This window comes from Athene cunicularia (assembly GCF_003259725.1).
Source record: "Athene cunicularia isolate RWA chromosome 4 unlocalized genomic scaffold, athCun1 chr4_part2, whole genome shotgun sequence".
Lineage (NCBI taxonomy): Eukaryota > Metazoa > Chordata > Aves > Strigiformes > Strigidae > Athene > Athene cunicularia.
Window position 1 is genome coordinate 22,865,887 of NW_020799099.1, and position 19,799 is coordinate 22,885,685.

At 37.0% G+C, this 19,799-nt stretch overlaps 1 protein-coding gene across 3 annotated transcripts in view; it reads right to left on the reverse strand.

The window, feature by feature from the left end:
• Window positions 1-19,799, reverse strand: part of CCSER1 (coiled-coil serine rich protein 1) — a 646,489-nt gene that overhangs the window by 592,911 nt on the left and 33,779 nt on the right. The gene's annotated exons all lie outside the window — the stretch shown is intronic.

The window sequence follows — 19,799 nt, forward strand, 5'->3', positions numbered from 1 at the left end:
TGGAAAGTCAAGAAGGGGTGGGGGGTTTACAATCAAAAGAGAGCAAAGCAGTAGCTTTTTGCACTGTGTTTTTCCCTACACGATTAGCTTCTTGAAGTATAAAATGTCTAGTTATGTCTCAGGTAGTCATCTTCACTCCGTAAAATCAGAGTACAGCAATATCACTATTTAGACTTCGTTTGGGGTCATGAAACGGTGTTCAGCTCAGTCTTTGCGAAGCCCTACCTGGACAACCAGTGCCTGTAGCCAAACACAGGAATGACAGTCAGTCTCGGAAGAGATGCACTGCCAATGGGGTACAGAGCTGCATGCAGGGAGCCCCAGCTGAAGAAAGCCTCTCCTCTCTGCCATCCAGGGAGAAACAGCAGCATGGAGAAGGCAACCCACACTGGGACAGTTCACTTCTTTTTTTTGTACACTTTCCTACATTCACCACAGGCAACTTTGGAAAATGATACAATAAGGCAATTTTTTTCTACCAACATAAAGCTGCTATAGTCAATGTATTAAAAGAGATTTTCTTCCCATGTGTATTTCATGTGTATTTCATTCTATAGTCATTTCTTTTGACCTGATAGTATAAGTCACCAACAAGTCACAATCAAATGCATTCTCCAGCTGGCATTTTGTTTTCAAATCTGCAAGTGATATTGCAACAGGCTTAATTTTTCAGTCTGTTCACAGGCAAAAAAAAGTGAGTAGATCCTGCATAAGGTGCTGGCACCCCACACATCTCACATGCTCCCAGAACAAATGTAACCCAGAGAACACTGGAATTCTGTGTAAAAGACAACAGGTGATCATCCCAAAGCATTGAGCTGTCTGTGAGGTATAGCAATCTGATGTACAGAAAGTAGATAAACATAACGGGAGTATACATTAAACTAGCAAAAGCTCTCCCTGACTTCAGTGCCAATCCTATTTTTTAATGGTCCTTATGATTCTTTGAAGAATTACCTATCCTTACTAGATAACCATGCTTATTCACACACACAACTTATTCAACCCTTTTGAGTAATTATTTTTTCAAATTCTATTTTATACTCTTCCACAACCAACATGCAGGCAACACGAGGACTTTTTCTTGCATTCTTTCCCTGACTTACCACGAACACGAGAAAACCTCTTCTGAGATACAGAACCCACTGCTAATGCTGTTGCTATACCTACAGATGCCACACACAGAAAAAGATAATTGTCAAGTACAGAGACCTCCACACAATCAGTGAGCAGCACTGTACAGGAAGAAAATACACATCACATGAATATTAGAGTGACATGAAACACATATCATCTTATTCCCTGTATCTTAACTCAAAAAGCTCCTGACAAGCCTTCATCATAGTGACTGTTTCTTTCCCTCATGCCAACAAAAATGTAGATGTACTATACAGTATAAAAGCATAAAAATGAAACATGAAAATGCAATATGCAGATACAGTCTGTCAGGTACCTGATGCTTACATAGACACAAACTTCTCTAGTCTGGATATGCCTGAACACTTAAACCCAAACTAAAACTGGTTTAACTAAAAATTTTTAAAGAAAATGTGTGCTGTATTAAATGGGAGAATGCACATTGTTCAGTGTTAGAGATAACCTAAATCTTAAATAACTTTTGAATCGCTATTGGAGCTAGTGAAACACTGAAGACTGAAAATCTCATTTAGGACTTATGTGTATCCTTCAATACCTCAATATCTTTCAAAATAGTAGCAGCAAGACACTTCGAAGATTTGTTCTCTGTTCTTTTTCACAAATTCCAAGAGTACTGCCTGGTATGACTGAAGTATCTTCAGTCTAACTGTTATTACCAATTGTATTTCAGATGGAGAATCAATAATTATGGCAAATTAAGAGCAGATGAACACAAGGAAATGATGTCCAAACAAAGGAACAGTTTGAGGGTTTTTACTCCCTTTTTAAATTTAGACATTATTATGCACTTGAGCTTGATCAAATGGTGTATTAAATTACTTAGAGAATACGCAACATACCTAGTTTATATACTGTTTTAATAAATGTAAGAAAAGCATTTTGGTGATAAAGTCCAGAACAAACCCTGCAATTTTTAAGCAACACCAAAAAGGTTTTCATGCCACTAGAGGCAAAAGGTTAAAAGGTTGAAGTACACAATTTTGTTCTGTACCTTAAAATTGTCATGTATATTACAATTGATTAACTGAACCCATACTGATATTAATGCTAAGCATCCTCTGATGAGCCATACCAGTACTAACAAGCATGACTGAGCATCTCCTACATCTTGTGCAGTAACTTACATGTGGTCTGGTCTGAAATCTTGAGAGACTTCCTGCAAAACCATAGTGATTCACAGTCTTCATCAAAAAACAGATTCTATTTGACTTGGAAAACAAACACAACCAAAGAGAACCACAGCTTTCTAAACTGAAGAAACTCCACCAGGTAAGATGGACCAAAAGGAAAAAAATTTGTATACAACTCTCCCCCTACAGCATTATTGGTTTTCAGTCAGGTCTTCGCTTCCGATAACCTCCAGAGCAGAGGCAAACCATGCTCCATCTATCCTCTCTGTCCTTTGAGGCTGATGTGCACCCTGCTCCTCTCAGCAACATCTCTGTTTGCCGAGAGCTCCGAGCTACCTTCCCAATGCACCTGCAACCCCCTCGCCTTCCCTTTCCTACAGCCCCTTCAACTGTACCAACAAAGTAGGCAGGATAAAGTGACAATGAAAAGCTCTCAGGTTTATTCTTCTCAGAAGTATCTCCAACAAGAAAACAGTCTCCCACTTTCCCCAGGAATTCGCTTGTTTATTAAGGGGACAAACCACAGAACTGAGAAAACAAACATAATCTGTACAACAGTTCAAGATGCTTTTGGTAACTGACAATGGCTGTAACAAAACAGAATGCTAATCGAAGAATATTTCAAGGCATCGGTTACTTTTCAGTAACAATTTTCATATTTAAAATTCTTTCAGCAACAAGAAGTATGAACTGCTGGTTTTGATCCAACAGCTAGGTATCTCACTCAAAGCTCACTGAACTCAATGGTACTCAGTTTAGTCGTGACTGGGCCCATATGTTCGTAATATTCTTAAGAAATATGACCTAAGAATTGTTTTATTATCTAAAGATACACCATGATTTGGCATGGATATAGTTCAGAAACAGCTGAAACATCACAGGGATAGAGATGTATTAGACATAAGTTCCTCTCACCCAGAGGGTGTGCATCTGGAGAGTAAGTTTACTCAGGGTTGCTGAAAGGGGCCTCCCTGCTACCTTAGTTCCCTCCCTATCTCCATCTTTCTCTCTTCCCAGCTTCCCTTCAGTCCTTTCCCAGAATAGTCAAATATTTAATTATTTTTAGACCTGTTCCAGCTCAGATTCTACAACACTTAAAATCAGATGGAATAAATAAAAGCAGCTTTAGTAGCAAATACATATAAAGTGCCCAACATACCAGGTCTCATCTACTATTAGGCTTAATCAAACAACAAAAAGTAAATAACATTTATTTAGGAAGCCCCCTCTACTATTTAGCTTTTTAAATTATTATTCCAAACAATCGACTTACACATAGAAATACCTGGTGAAATTACTGCTTACAGAATTATAGTATTCTCCTCTAAAAATTTACAACTCTGGTATTCAAAAATGACAATAAAACATACATAGGAATATACAAATACATTAAACATATTATTTTGTTAAGCAGTGCAATTCAATTCCAAAACGGACCTAGCAAAACTGTATCAACTGCACAATATATATAAACTAAGAAGGGTAAATCCATGTAGAATTCAATATTTACAAGTAATATGCAAAGTCAAGATGAATAATTTGGTTTAGGTGACAAATCTGTCCATTTGAAACAGCAATCAATAGCACCAATCCAAAGATTCATTTCTTGATGTTTTCACACATTTTTAATCTAGACTTCTTGCTCCCATACCATTGAAATAATAAGTAACTGCAAGGTTCTGAAGGCAGCAGACACAGGTTCTCTGTCACTACCAGCATCTCTGGAGAGTTGTAGATATTATTTTGTAATTTTATTCTAATTAACATGCAGTCCCTAGTCAGTATGATGTTCAAAGACTCCTGTTCCTTTTTCATTTTCTATGCTGATATCTTGAGGGAGATTCAGCCCTGACAAATTTTGCTTTCCTGAGCAAGGAGATGAAGAATATTTTTCTGACCAGTGCATTTGTATATCCACACACAGGTTGCCACTGGAGCCTGGTATTTTCCAGTGCTTTTCAGGGTCCTTTTACACTGGCAGCCGAGATTTCCATTTCCTTAAATTACAGTGATACTGCAACAAAATCTTGACTATTGCTTGGAGATTGTTCAAGACCTTTGAGAACTTGAAGTCCAGTAAGCAACTTAATGAAGCTACAAACACTGAAGCACTGACATATTTGCAATTAGTTCATAAACATTGCTGTCAGACATAAATGGCTGAAGATCGTATTCACAGAAGTCACTGAAAGTTAACTCGGGTTATACATACATTGATATCACCTTATCATCTGAACTTGAATGTATTGACTACATTTCGACTTTAATGTATCTTTTGATCAAGCTTTGCACCTTTGCTCATCAAACTATTTTTCCTGAAAAGCTTTTTGCCCCTGTGCTTCATCTGATGCATGTCTGTGCAAAATATGCGCCACTGCTGCAATTCCAACTGAGCAGATGAGCTTTGGTCACAGGCCTCCCTCTCTGAAATGCTGTTCTTCATCATCATCTATGTTGTATACAGATGCATTTCTCCTTGAGAAACTGTAATCCTGCTTCACTGACACTTTAGACTGTAACAGGAAAGCCCTAAAAAATCCACGGGAATAATTTCTTGAAGCTTTTTTTTTTTTCCACTGACATAACAGTCCGTGTCTCATTTCATAAGAGATTTTGTGGCAATCACTGGATTTTCAAAGTCATTTTTAGAACCACAAGAACAAAATTTTAAAAACTCACTTTTCAAAAAAATGCTTTGGGATCTGTTTTGTTTTCCTTTCACCCCTATGTTGGCCTCTAGACATCTTCCTGATCATCTTCCTCTGTGTTACTGTTCTTAACTACTTTCAATACAGATTGAATCAATACAGGTTCAATACAAAAATAAAGATTTTCATATCTTATTGGGGTTTTGGGTTGTTTTTTTCTTTCAGAATATGATATTTTAGTGTTCATACCTCCCCACTGAAATTATGTACTAAATGTGGTTTATAAAATCCCTCTCAGAGAAAAACAGCCCACTATTGCATGTATAACAGTATGTTATCATTTAATATTACAGACTGCTTTTTTCCATCACTATAGAAATATAAGTGGGGGGCTATTTCAGATCAATGTTTTTGCAAGAGCACATAGAAAACACACTCTAGGGACAATAATTCGATTCTTTTGTAAAGTCATATGTGTGACAATTCACCTGTATCTACTCAGGGTCACTGCATATCTGATGCTGGAAAAGATCAGAATTAAATACTTATTTCAAGTCTGAAATTATTTCTAGAGATTGCCAAAAGATAGTACTTCATCAAAATTGTATTCAGCAAAAGAACATGGCATACAATCAGCATAAGAATGAAAACTGAGATATACTCAAGGAAAAAGAAAGACCTTGAGCTATTTAAAGTAATGTTAACTCCTAGAACCGTACCTGAATAATTCATGGACATAATGAAGTATTTCCCCTTCTGCACTCTCCCACACACTTCAAAGGGAAAATGAAAGTACACAAAACCCAGCAAACAGAAAAACCTTTAAAAACACAGAATCCCTGCCAACAGCCTAAAAATCTTTGTATCAGATATAAAGCTTATGGATGCCTTTCATATACCAAGAGCAGCTTAAAAGCATTCTTTTTTTCCTGAATAGTACCACCCAAAAAGCCTATTATTGCCTACTTGAATAAATGAGGGACTTCAGAAAAGAAAAAAATAAATCTTGTATCGTTTGGTAAGAACATTTTCTGTAGCTAACGTGTGGAAATCCATTTATATTATAAATTAATGTGCCCTTAAGAACCAAAGACAGAAAATTATCAGTGGAGGGAACTGTCTAACTATAGAGCTCAGATCCATCATACTGTTCTTCAAAATATTTTTTGCACGCACGCTTTCAGCTGTGTAAGGAAAGCACAGTGTTTTCCATCCTATTCTTGTTTCTGCCCTTTTGATTCTCTGTGCATTAAATCAATGTCTGCAATGATGCTCCTTTTGCCTGAGTGATTATAACTAATGGACTCTCGTAATAGGTCTCAGTTTGCACTCACCCACACAGGGCTCATTCTACCACAGTATGGTCGGCTCGCTGAAGCCACAGAAGTGTAACACTGCAAAGCCCAAGCACCACTGATGGCAGGAACAGAAGTTGTCCATGCTCCTGTCCAGCCACAGTGTCAGCCAAGATCAGACGACAGGGAGAAGTGGCACCTACCTTCAGAAGTTCACAGGCAAAAGCATTCAAGCAAATATTGTGTTGATGTATAGCACCAATGTTCACTCCCTCCATCTTAATCAGCTTTTCTATCATTGGGACAGCATGCATAGGGATCATAGGGTGGGTACTTTGACACTCAGAAGTCACTAGCCCACCTCTCACTGCACACCGCCAACGCAGTCTCTTCCTACATAGCAGCTGTAGATGCTGCCAGTTGGTCTTGGATACATCTACTGCTGTTTAGTGATCCAAACACTACAATACTGGTGAGGGTAACATACAGCTGAAAGCCACGGGTTGGCAGCACTGATCACAGCGCAATTGCGTAACCTGCCTCTAAGAGAGCACCTGTGAATGCCAGTGGAGTCACCTTTGCAGGAGTAACCAAAGCCATACTTAGTATTTGCTTGTCTTGAACGCATACATATGCACACTAAAATGGAGGGGCAATAGCCAGAATTTTTGTAACGCACAATGCCACTAATAGTGTAACCTGTAACAACATACAAGTACTTTATAATATGGCTAAGCAGAGGTATATAAATAACATGCAACTCCAACAACTCAAACAAATGGTGTCATACTTGCACAAACAATGTACTGAAAAACAAGGAAAAAAAACAACAACAACAACAACAAAAAACAGTAATATGACAACAAAGGTGGTATAACAGGCAGGAAAGGTGTATGATAGAACCATAAGTAGTCCTGGTCCCAAAACTATGATGACCTGTAGCAGAGGCAGATAGGGTCCCCTCCCTTTCCTTTTGGAGAAGAGGCTGAGAAGCACAAAACCACCAAGTATCTGTGAGCACAGATGGGGAAGGAAGAAGCAGCACACTGTGGCTCCAGTTTCCAACACCTGACAGCGCAGGAGCCTGGCCCCACCAGCTTCAGTGAGGGCAACAGCGAGGACAATCATCACCGGTACGCACACCCCAGCAAAACTAGCCTGCCTTGTTTGTCAGTCTGCTCAACAGCCCCATTGCAACCATCTTTAATTCCTACACTTACATGTGTATGGGCATGCACTCACTTGCAACACAAAGGCCAGCTGCACAGACAAACAGCTTTGGGAGGTAGCAGGCATTTAAGATTTCGCATCCTCTGTGCATCTATTAAAGTATTCTAATAAATCCAGGTTCAAGTCAACCCTAGATAAGGATCAGCTCTTGACAAAGCTGATGAAGACAGCAATCATCTAACCTTGAATTCACTATCTAGCAAAAGAATACCAAAGTAAAAGCCACATTTTAAAGGCATACATGCTTATGTGCACCAGAAAGCTTGAGATCTGAGTCTGTGAAGAAAAAAAAAAAAAAAAAATCATTTCAGGTAGACACATTTTGCTGACTGTTTGCTGTTCTTTCAAATAATTCTAGAGTGCTCAGATTCACTTTGGTTCTAAACAGAATCGAGACAATTGGATTTCCTGTGTAAAAAAGGAAAAAAAAAAGTGTATGTTTTTCATACATCAATCTATAATTTCATTAACAGATTCCTAGAAAAAAAAATCTTCTGTTAAGAAAATACGAAAATACAGTCAAAGAAATGCAATAAAGCTTACAATGACCAAATAAAGCCTCCTTTAATAGATTTTCTTTTTCTCCCTCACTCATACACACATATGCTTTCCTCCCAGCAGAGGGATACATCTGCAACACATAATTTGCTTTGTGGATTAGTTAATGCTTTTACAGCTTTTGTAATAGGCAAAGCGCTATACAAGCATTCTAGTGCAGTCATTATCATCATATAGCTTTGGGAAAATTTTCACATCTCATGTGCCAGATTTTTCTGCCAAACACAGAAAAAGCTCCTTGAGTATCTCTACCCTGCATTTATATAGGATATAATTTAGACCATTCTGTGAAGTTTATTTGCATATACCTTAGAGATGTGAGTACAACAGGTTATTCAACACATGGATTGGTCGGGTAAATTTTTCCAATATCACTTGAGTTAAACACGTAACTTATGGCTAAACCTTTTGGCAATTGAACCTTTGGCAACTAGAAACTACTGGCTATGTCCTGACAGCACCCAAGTCAATACTTCAACCAGTATCTAAAGGGTCAAAAATTGCTTTATGACGCCTAATCAGTCTTCAGTTTCATTTTTGCCTTTTCTTGGCCAGTAGTACACAGAGAGAGGAAAGAAGAAGAAAAAAAACAAACAAAAAAAAAACAGGTGAGAACCTGGCTGCCAAAAAAAGAAACATTTAAATTCAGGGGATACAAGAAGGAGAACCTTAGCATGTATAATCTTGATAAACCACTACCACTCCCTAAGTGGCAAACCATGGCAATCTCTTTAAAGAATATTATTCTTCTGACAAACCACATCTGAACACTTCTTCCTCTTCCACCACCCAGCACCAGCCACATTCATCTGGCAGAAACAGTTGAATTCAAGCCCCGTTTCCCAAAACAGGACTAACATTACTTAGCACATGTTTTCAGTGTTTCTGAAAAGCAATGCAGGAAAAGATACATGTATGGTATCAAGCTCAAGACCTGATAGATTCTTCTTGAAAATAACCTCTCCCCAAAATGTCCCAGTTCTGGTTGTATCATCTATACTGTTGGTGTCAGTACTTTTGGATGCCTAATGAAGTCTAATTTATGACTTAAGCATTATTTTATTTCTAAGAAAAGACTAAGAATTTGCTACATATGAAAAACTCAAAACTCTCCTAGACATATTAAATAAATATTTTTGTCTAGTGACAGGAAAATTTAATATTTTTTCCCTCCCAATATTATCATAAGCCAATTGAAGCCTGAACCTTTGTTTCTAATTCTAATAGGTTGCCTGTAATATTGGTGATAAGTCACTAAAATGTTAGCCCTGTAAATGAAACCACAAGTGACCCTTTACTATAGCGTCGTTAATGCAGTATCATAATAGATATGCTATTGCTAATATTATTTGAATTCTTTCTGTTTCCATGGTAACTTTGGCCTACAGCTGCTCTAGTAAACAGGGGTTTAAGACATTCTTTGACAAAGGCTCTGCTTAAATGTCATTTTTCCCCATTTTCTTTGTTTTGTTCTTTTTTTTGAAGAAAAACTGTAATGGCAACTAATGGTCCAGAAGATAGGGGTTTTTTTATTATTGTAGTTGAATGGGCAGTGAATTCGGAACTTGAGGAAGCAAGGCAACCTGTAACAAGCTTTGGCTAATGATCAGCAGTACAAAATACAATATTCCATCCTGGAGAGGTATCTAAATCTCACAGAGACTGAGAAACAACAATCTCTTGGTGGAAATTCTGTAATGCATACATTTTACAGGCTTTGTTACTTCTCCTCTGTATTTTCAAAACTCTTTGATGCTTAAAATGACTCTTTCAGTATCCGCATGTGCATTTTCTTCTAACAAATATTTAGACCCTAAACATCAGAATGAAAGAACAGCATGAATAGCTATGGAACAGTAACCAATTCTTTCCTATGACTTACACAGGTGCTTAAACTGAACAGAAAAATTTAGTTTGCCAGACATGCCCAGCTTAAGAAGAGAACACTATACTGATGTCAGAGGTCACCTGTCTTTTACATCTGAATTTAGAGATGACCAAACCTGTATATTCAGCTACTAGTCACCTTGTCGACCACAAGCAGGGATAACCACAGAATCTGGTTGTGTCACATCATTTGTGCCCTCGCCTCCCAAAAAATCTGCTGATGAAGTCAGTATGCTATTAAGGGGATGATCTCCTTGTAGGAGCAAAGTGGAAATACCCGAGAACAGGACACTGCTTGAACTAAGGCCAGGGTAGATATTTAGGCTATTCCTTAAGCTTTTGGGTACCCCTGTCTGTTCAGCCTACCCCAGCAAGTTTTATTACTGCTTCAGAGCCCAAAGAAATAGCTAGGGATGACTCTCTTTGTAAGACAATGATTTCATAGTCCATTTTCAGTACAATATACCCTTAAAAATGTTAATTACATCTTAAACTGCTGCTTGTCAGCAGAACATCCAAACCTTCAATGATTTCCTAGAGTCAGTATAATTGTTTATAATCAGCCTGATGTCAGGTTTGCATTCTAATCAGTGAAATGTTACAGACAATAATGTTACATATAATATATTATAAATACATATATCTGGAGCCTAAATAATGTTAAAGACATATCATAGAGGCAGGATCAGTGTCTGATTCTTCAGAAGAAAACAGAATTCTAAAAACCTATGTACTGAATTTGTCACAAAGTGAATCTCAAAACCTCCTGTTCACTTGGCTTACAGGTCTTTTACCCACAATTCTGTTCCCATTTATTTCTGTTCTCTGTGTGGCTTTGCAGCTTAAATGGCATCTGCAATATTTCTTTGATGCTTCCCATTCTTCCTATAAATTTAACAGAAATAATGTGCATATAATAAAGAATAGCAAAGACATAGTGTATTTTTTATTTAAAAGGACAATGATTGAAAATATGAACTCAATCAGCAACTTACTTTGTTAAAGGCTCTCTGGTTTGCCATTAAATATCATATATCTAGTCACAGAAATCTTCATCCTGAGAACATGAAAAGTCTGCTATTTGAACAAGCAGGGATGAGTAGCTTATTACACTGACAAGTTCGACATCAGACCTGAGACTGTCAGGAAAGACTTAGCTCTGCTAGAAAGCATTCCAAAGACCTTTTTCACTAATCAACATTTATGCATCTTCAATATAGAAAGCAATTGAAATTCTTTGAGGTCATGGTGACACTGTCAGAAACTTTCTCAAATCCTTACCAAAAAAGACTGTCATTATAATGATTTTCACTTGCCATTAATTCCCAGCTGCTTAATTTATTAGGGTAGAAAGCAGTCTCCCTAGTACTAATTGGAATAAATTTTTAATTTAATAGTCTAATGTGCTCCAGTTTTGGGTTTTTCTTCCTTTCAGTGAGTCAATGCTCTCATTATTTGTTAACAACAGTATGCCCTGAGCACCTATCTAAGAGGCCTAAAATAAGACAGCCTCTTGGTCAAAAGTCTAGGTTTAAAAAGAATCAACAATACATTCATCACAGGGTAGATTTCTTTAGTACAGTTATGATTTTCTTTCACAAAGACGTAAAACACAGCCTTCTGTTCTGAATAGGATAGCAACATTCATAGGTTCAGTTAAGAAAATGTTGCTGTTTCATTCCCACTCTAAACAGCCAACACCACAAAAATTCAGACTTGCTCAGTGCTAAGGACAGGTTTTTATCCCATAATTTGAATACAGTGGATTCTCATGGACTAAACTTCAGTAGGGCCATCACAATAAACTCATCTAGAGAATTCTTACCATGAAATGCTTTTCAGCATATAACAACACATAAGCTTTAAAAATTTATGCTAAGAACAATGTAGACTCTTAAATTAAGAAACCTGTCCTTAATGTCTATGTAGTCAGGACTTTACAGAATAAACTGAAGTATTACACAGTAAATATTTACTGTCTTAGCAATAGCAGACTGCCATTATTTTCAAATGTTAACTAGAATTAAGAAGCACTTGTACTATACTTTTCAGTTTAGTACTTCTGTGGTATACTATACTAACATTAGTGAAGTTACAATTACTTGATTTTCTCTTGTTGCCTTCATTTTCACCCAGATTCAAATCTCACTTCAGTCAACAGGTTCTAATAATGCTCTCTACAAGGATTAGCAGACATCTTCACACATCCAAAATAAAGTGATATGTTCTTTCTTGGTCAATATCCCTATTTTTAAGATGCCTTCTGTAGCTACTGTTGCTTTTAGGGTAAGATAAGAGCAAAGTACAGAGATAAAGAGGTTTTAGAAACATGCAGTAGAATCTACATAAAGTTTAAATACTACTGGATGCACTGAGCAAAAGAAATCTGATCAAGTATCAGAGCCCTTCTACAGCCTTAAGTCTGTATGTATAGACTGCATTATGCCAAAAGTCAGTTTTGGTTTTCCTTCTATTTACTGGAGTCATAAAGAAAATAGAGTCATTACGATAAAACCAGCACATGTAAATGTCATTCTGGTGTTCAATACTATGCAGTACTATTATTCCCAGCTCTGCAGTGGAAGTGCACGTGTGCATAAATGACAACTTATTAGGCTATTTTCCTAAAGAATAAGGTTTATGTCATCCCCTTGTCTAAGCACAAACTTTTCCTGTTCTTTTCCCAGGAAATTTTGAACCTCTTTACCAACATTAACTGAATTGGACAGAAAGGTGGCCGTCCTAAAGGCAAAACGCAGAAGCTAAGCAACAGCAGATATTTAGATGAAAGAGTGAGATTCAAAAAGTGCATCTGCTATGAGCATAAGTGCTGTACAAACTCGCACCTTACAATGGTGGGTATGAAATATTCTTTTTTCTCGACTGCAGGAAGTTTCAGCTGAACACTACATCCTTCTTTGATACTGACATTAATCCATTTGTCCCAAAACATAAATCTCCTTGCAAGTCAGGTTTCCCTAGTTCCAGTGCTCATAAAACTTATTTGCTTGCTACACTATCAAACTTCACTAATCAAACAGCGAATATTCTATTATTACTTTCCATACACTAATTAATACAGACCAACTCAACATCCTATTGTTTTTAGGAGATAAATCAGAGGCAGGTGAAAATTACTCCACAGAACGAGATGGCTGTACTGCTGGGACCAGAACAGAGTCTTTCATTTCTGCTCCTCCCTTATTCAGCCATATCAGGCAATTGCTTAACTTTACTGTATCATAATTTGAACAAATGCCCACCTAATGGAACTGACTCAAAAGAGATGGAGTTCTTAATTTGCCAGAGGATCTTAAACAGGTTTGTCTGTGCTGCCATACTAGCTGCTAAACCCCATCTGTCCTTACAGTTCCTGAAACTAATGAGTATGTACCAGTATAATCATAGGTAGCCTGCTGTTACACTAACAGAAGGCAGAGGTTTTTCTTTTTTAAATCTGTATTCACCTCAGATCAGTGAGCATCCTAGCTGTTAGAGAACTATATACAAATTATTGTAGTGAGACATTTACTGAGTTAAAGGTTAGGTGTAAAGGCTACAGTTGTATTATTTATAAACATGTGATAATTGAAACCGACTGAGGAAGAGGCAAGTTTCTTCAATAGTCCAACGCATACAAATACAGATCAAACACATACAAATCAGTTTATCTGCTTCAGCAGCACCCACCATCACAAACACAAAATTTCAGGATCTTCCTCCCTGCTCTGACTCCACCACTGAACAGAGTCCATTCAAAGATCAATGATCAGGTAATAAAAGGTGTAAGGAACGGTCCTACCTGAGAGATGACCAGTTAGTTATGACGTTAAGCTCCTAAAACAGCTGTGCCACATAGACACAACCACCCTGTTGCCCAACTGGCAGAGATTTAGGAGTGCAAGAGGCAGACATTTGAAATTACTGGGCTAGAATACTAAAAGAACCCAAAACCCACCAGAACAAACAAATCATATGCACTTACAACTATAAGCACATTGAACTAATTTCAGTTTTCATCTGTTCTTTTAGTGCATGAAAAAGGAAACAAAACTTAAAACTTCATTTTCCTTCTCCTGGTCACTACCTGGGCAGTACTTCATCACAGGTATGATGAGCTTGAACTGCTCTCAGCTCCAGTCCTGCACTTCAACCAGAGGTAAGCACCCTTCTACACTACAAATAATTTCATGCTGTATACTTCCTTCTTCAAGATGGTGATTCAGGCTATCCACAGAAGAATGAACTGCAAAGATGTAATGGGTTTGTAATTTTCCTTTTGCTCGGAATACATAGGAGGCTAGCACGACAAAACTTGACAATACAGTGTATCAGTGAAGGCTTGGCATTCTGATCCCTGGGGAAATTCCAGTTCAATCTATGACAATGTAAACCTCAAGTGTTAAAAAAACCCCAACCTTTGTGTGCAAAACGTCATACAGTGTTTTTCGGGTACCACAATAACTGTTCATCCATGGGATTTTCCATGCACTATCTACAAAAGTAAAGTATGACACTAAAGATTCTTGTGTCATTTATCAAATATAAAGCAGAGAAAAACTACTAATGCACACATACTTGACATGTATAAAATAGGTCTCCAAAATTACATATTCTTATTATTTTATAAGGTTACATCAATAGACCTATGGTTTGCAGGCCATAAAAATCCAGGATTCAGACTAATACCTCTGAATATTTGCCAGTGGAAGATATGCTTGCATTGACAAAAGTAGCATCCTTCATATGCTCCACTGACTGCATGGGTCGGGCTAAGTGTCCAAGGAAAAGCAGACTTCATGCCTTTTGGAAAAAAAGCAGGTGATAATCTGCTTTTACTCAACAACACTCTGCTTTAAAAAAAGGCATTTTCAGGGGAATCAGAGCCAGTATATGATTTGCTTGGTTACACAGCTTGTGAAAGTCTTCTGACTTACTATAACTAATATTAATCTTGTATTTTAATTTGTTTGGATATGAAAGAAGATAAAAACGACATATGACTGTATTTTGCTTGCATTTTTTTGAATTTGACCAACCTATAAACTAGAAGGACTCAAACATTACACCTGAAAGGCAGCATAACCTAGAGTAACATCAGTCAAATGAGAAACTCGGAGCTTTTCTATAATTTCATCACCCTCTGCTTCATTACATCAGGTAATCTCTTCAACCTGAAGGTACTGTCTCCACTCCTACTCCATGTCTGTCTAGCTTATTCAAATAGTAAGTCTCTGAACAAATGACTCGTAGGTGATTTTTTCCCCTCATATTTAGGAGCAGATTCTTCAGGGAGAGCTGATCACCAACCCCATATCTCTGCTCCATTCCTCCTCTACTTTACTGCAACCTTATGAGGACACATGGTACAAGTATTCAGCACTGAACTTCAACAAGTTACCACTAGAAGTGTTAAAATAAACTTTTTAAGGTAATTCATCTTAATAGTCTGTGATATTAAACTTTTGTGACCCAGGAGCAGTCACATCACATTCTACTTTCCTAACCAGAAAAGGAGCCTGGCAGAAAAGAGAGCGCTATAACTGCCTCAGCCATGATAGCTTCTTTCATCTGCAGCATCGTATGCCTATGCAGAACACCAAGTGTGCCTTTCAATCAGTGTCTTCATGCCAGTGTTCATATACTTAAAAAACAAATAGCGGTAATTCCGTGCAATAGTAAATAAAGAAAATTCACAAGATATCTTCACCTTTTCTTTGCATGGTATCATATCACATGAAATCTGTATACAATGTATCTGTGCTATTAAATCATTATTTTCTGAAATGTGTTGAGATAATTTATAGTAAAAAGGAAACCAAACCTAACCTTTGTTATGCAGCAATAGAGTAGGATTTTTTTCCCCTTCCCTATAGTACTTGCATTGCTAATGATCAACAACTTTGAACAACTGAATACTCCAACTCTATTATCAAAAAGCTGCAAATTTCTCTTACAGCCTCTTGCTGCTTACAGAGGCAGAGTAAAACTGTGCTGAGCCAACCTGTCCATTGCAGCACTCAAAGCATTTCTCTGCATCACAAGCAGAACTGCTTAGCCTACCAGTTGCCCAGTGCATTTAGGAATCTCTTCCCCGCAGGCCACACCACACAACTTTGAAGTTGAAGCTTGGCACCTCATCCTGAAGAGCTTCAACATAAGGATTTGACTTGCCATGGTAATTTATCTGTCAGGCTTCATAAAGAGCTGAGCAATCTCAGATACTTACAGTCCAAAAGACAACACGCTGCCACTTTCATAGCATCAAAGGGTTACTGATCCCTGGCTATGACAATGGCGTCATCAGAAATAAAAGCTCAGAGGCTTCCTTGTCACAGGTCTCACCTGCTAAGAAACCAGAGCCACTTCACTTGCTTTCCTCCCCATGCCTCAATACTTTTTTCTATGCTGCAGAGTGGCAGCTTCTCCTAAATGCTTCCAAAATATTATCACACTGTTATTTGTATAAAATAAGGAAATCATAATTTATGTTTTAATCAAAAGGCTTAGCTTTTATACTACACAAGAAATTGAGCAGCCTTCTACTCCAATGCACAGACACATTTTACATCAGCGTTCATCGTTACAAAGAAGCCTACTGCCATCGAGTGGCTAAAAGGAAAACTAAATTCTTGGCAAAATACACGTGAGTCCGCAAAAAGCCTGTAGATCCTAATTTTGATGCATTTCCCAAAAGAATGACTTTAAATTGCAGTTGGCAGTCTGCTTGTGTTAAGAAAATCAGGTAATCAGAAATTAATTTCTAAGCTCAACAATCAACAGATAACTTCCTGGATCTCTGAAAGAGACAAATGATGTATTGATACTGCAGCCTAATTGCCTTCATTTTTTGCCTCAGGGTTCTGTATCATAAATTTGAACTATAATGGAAAGGTATATGAATTTAAATGCTAATACTACTCAGAATGTAAGAAGTACATCACTATTGCTGTTATCAGTGGCAGACTCGATAGCTTTCTGGCACACTTTTAAATTAACTCTGTGTGCCATTCCAACCAAATTCAGTGCTATACATGAATTTCAACCAAACACACGTGCTTTATTTTCAAACTAAAAATAACAGGATGATATGGTACTGCCTTCTGCCCTTTAATAGAAACTTTATATTTCAAAATTTCATTTGGGAAAAAAAAAAAAAAAGCTTTTAGAATTAATTTAGGAAAAAAAAATGCCAAAAGGATTTTTTTAATCCTCAGAACAAGGTCTCATTTAAAAAGAAAAAAACACTTGTGATTGACAACCACTTGTCTCACTGCTTATTTCGTCATGGGAGCTCTTAAACTGGGCGTAATCTTGTTACGGGACTGTGGCCCACTCCTGATGATTTGAAGGTACTATCAAAGACGACACTGTGCAAGTTCTTCAGGTGTGACGTCATTTTCTATTACTGATATAGAAAAACCCAAGTATAATAATTGTAACAAATTTCTGTATCCATATAGATCATATCACATCGTTATGCATTATACCACATAGATATTCTACATTCATCTGTTCCATTAAACACAAAAAGAAATTGTTCAGGACAGTGAATGCTGTCTTCTGTTTCATGTGATACATGGTACTAGAAATATTGATAGTTTCTACTACTAGCTGATGGTTTCAATTCAAGCAGAAAGCAAAAAAAAATTATGACTTCAGATTCATTTTTGCACAACTGAAACTCCTTCCACTCAGGTCAGAGAAAATAACAGCCTCTGACATAAGCAATCTTCCTGTACTCTAAGTCAGCAATAGGCAAAAAGTAAAGTTGCTAAAGGTTGCATCTTTTTTTTTAATATTGGGAGGTAGTTAAATTCCATAGCAAGATAACTCTACTCATAGATTGTCTGTGCACTCAGAAAAGAACGCTTGATTTAATCTCTACAGTCTAACTAATAATCTTTGATGCTTTTAGCTGATACTACAGCCCTTAACACAATGTGATAACAAATGGAAATAAAAGAAAAAGGCTCTGGGAGGAGCTAAAAGCAGTCTGCCATTAATTAGTGTTGAGAAGGTTAGAGAGAAGACAAAACCAGGCTCTTCACAGCAGTGTGGCACAAGGTGAAGAGATAACAAGAGCAGAAGCAAAAAACATCACAAACAAAGAGTTAAGACATTTCCAAAAGCAATATTGGGAAAATAAGCTTGACTGAAAATAGCAAAATAAGTGTATCACTATTTATTGCATGCAGTAATTTTCCAGTAGTGATAAGGTAATAAAATTAAGAGTTCCTTTCACAGACAACTCATATTAAATACATGTTCAAGCAGAGGTTCCCATCTGTAGAGACCTAGAGACTTTCTTGGAACTTATTAGGGAAAGTTAGATGGGATTTCTTATCAAATAAGGTTGTCCTCTCAATGATCTCCAAGAAAGAATTTGCAATTTCTAGATATCAAATGTTCATCATATTTTTTTCACTTACTATCACCAAAGTGTGTTACACTGGGGTCTTTTCTTTTTTCTTTTTCTTTTCTTTCTTTTCTTTTCTTTTTTCTTTTCTTTTCTTTTCTTTTCTTTTCTTTTCTTTTCTTTTCTTTTCTTTTCTTTTCTTTTCTTTTCTTTTCTTTTCTTTTCTTTGTGTGTTTCTAATTAAGAGGTCCTTCCTTATTTACTTGTGTGTAAAGCCCATGAAAGATAAACTTCTAGTCAGTGGGACATTGAACCTTCTTGGTTCCCAGCTCATGGCTGGGGGTCAACACACAGCAATTATAAATACAAATGAAAACTATTTCCCTGAGGATACTGTACAGAAGGAGAGGTTCATTTACATAACATTCAAATTAGCAACCAAAGCATATTCTGTGGTTGTTTGATGTCCAGAATATTTTTCTATGACTGTGAAAAAAATCTTTCCAGTGTTAAGCTTCTAAATTTATGAGTTATGAAATTACTTTATGACACCACAGTTTTTAATTATAGTACTACTGAAGAAAAATTTCAAACCCATTTGCATTTGCTGATACAATATCATAAGATTATGTTTTTATGGTGATTCAGATAAAGGAGTCGTTACTATTACTAAATTTAAAGAATAAAAGTTAGAAAAAAAATAAAGATTATAGGGTTTTGTAATTCATTTTGAAGCTTAATTTCAGTGTCTGGACAGTAAATTCTAATGAACAGCAAAACTCTCTATGTGAAATCCAAGTAACTTGTGGTCTGTCCACAGGCATATTCAGAGCTTACATTACAAGTCCACAATGTAGTAGGTGCTCTGCAAATTTATCCAAAGGCCGTTTAGTGGCCCTAGGTGATTTGCTCATTTCTTACAAAACAACCCACTGAATCAGCTGCTTAGCAAAGACAACAAAGCAGTCATGAGTTTACATCCAGTGTCCTTCAAACTGTCCTGTCATCTCACAGACATGCAAATTAATCACTCTCCCAAGAACATTTGCAAATATTCTTTATCCAGATAGCAGTCATGAAACTCCTTTAAACAGAAGTTGGTTTTCACAACACAGATGTTACATTCTACCAACTTAAAATGCAAGGTTAATCAAATTTCAGGCAGAGTTTTTGACTAGAACTATGCATTGACTAACAGGAGCCAGGATCAAGACCAAGAAACAGCACTTTTAAATTTATTCACTTATTAGTGAAATGACTGCCCCAGCAGTGCAATCTCCAATGAAAAATTCTTCTACTACTAAGAAGTAAGTAGGCAGCAGAAATGTGCAACTAACATCAGCACTTACTTTTTTTCAAAGCAGTTACTCTGAAGCAGTTCTGTAACTGAACATCACTGACCCTCCTAGATGTTTTAGAAGGGCCCTATACTTTTAGGGAAGTCTGTTGCCTGGCTTCACAGGGGTTCAGATCAAATGGGAGCTCTGTTGAAGAGTTTTACAGTGCAAGTCAAAGTGCTCTTATTCTAAAATTA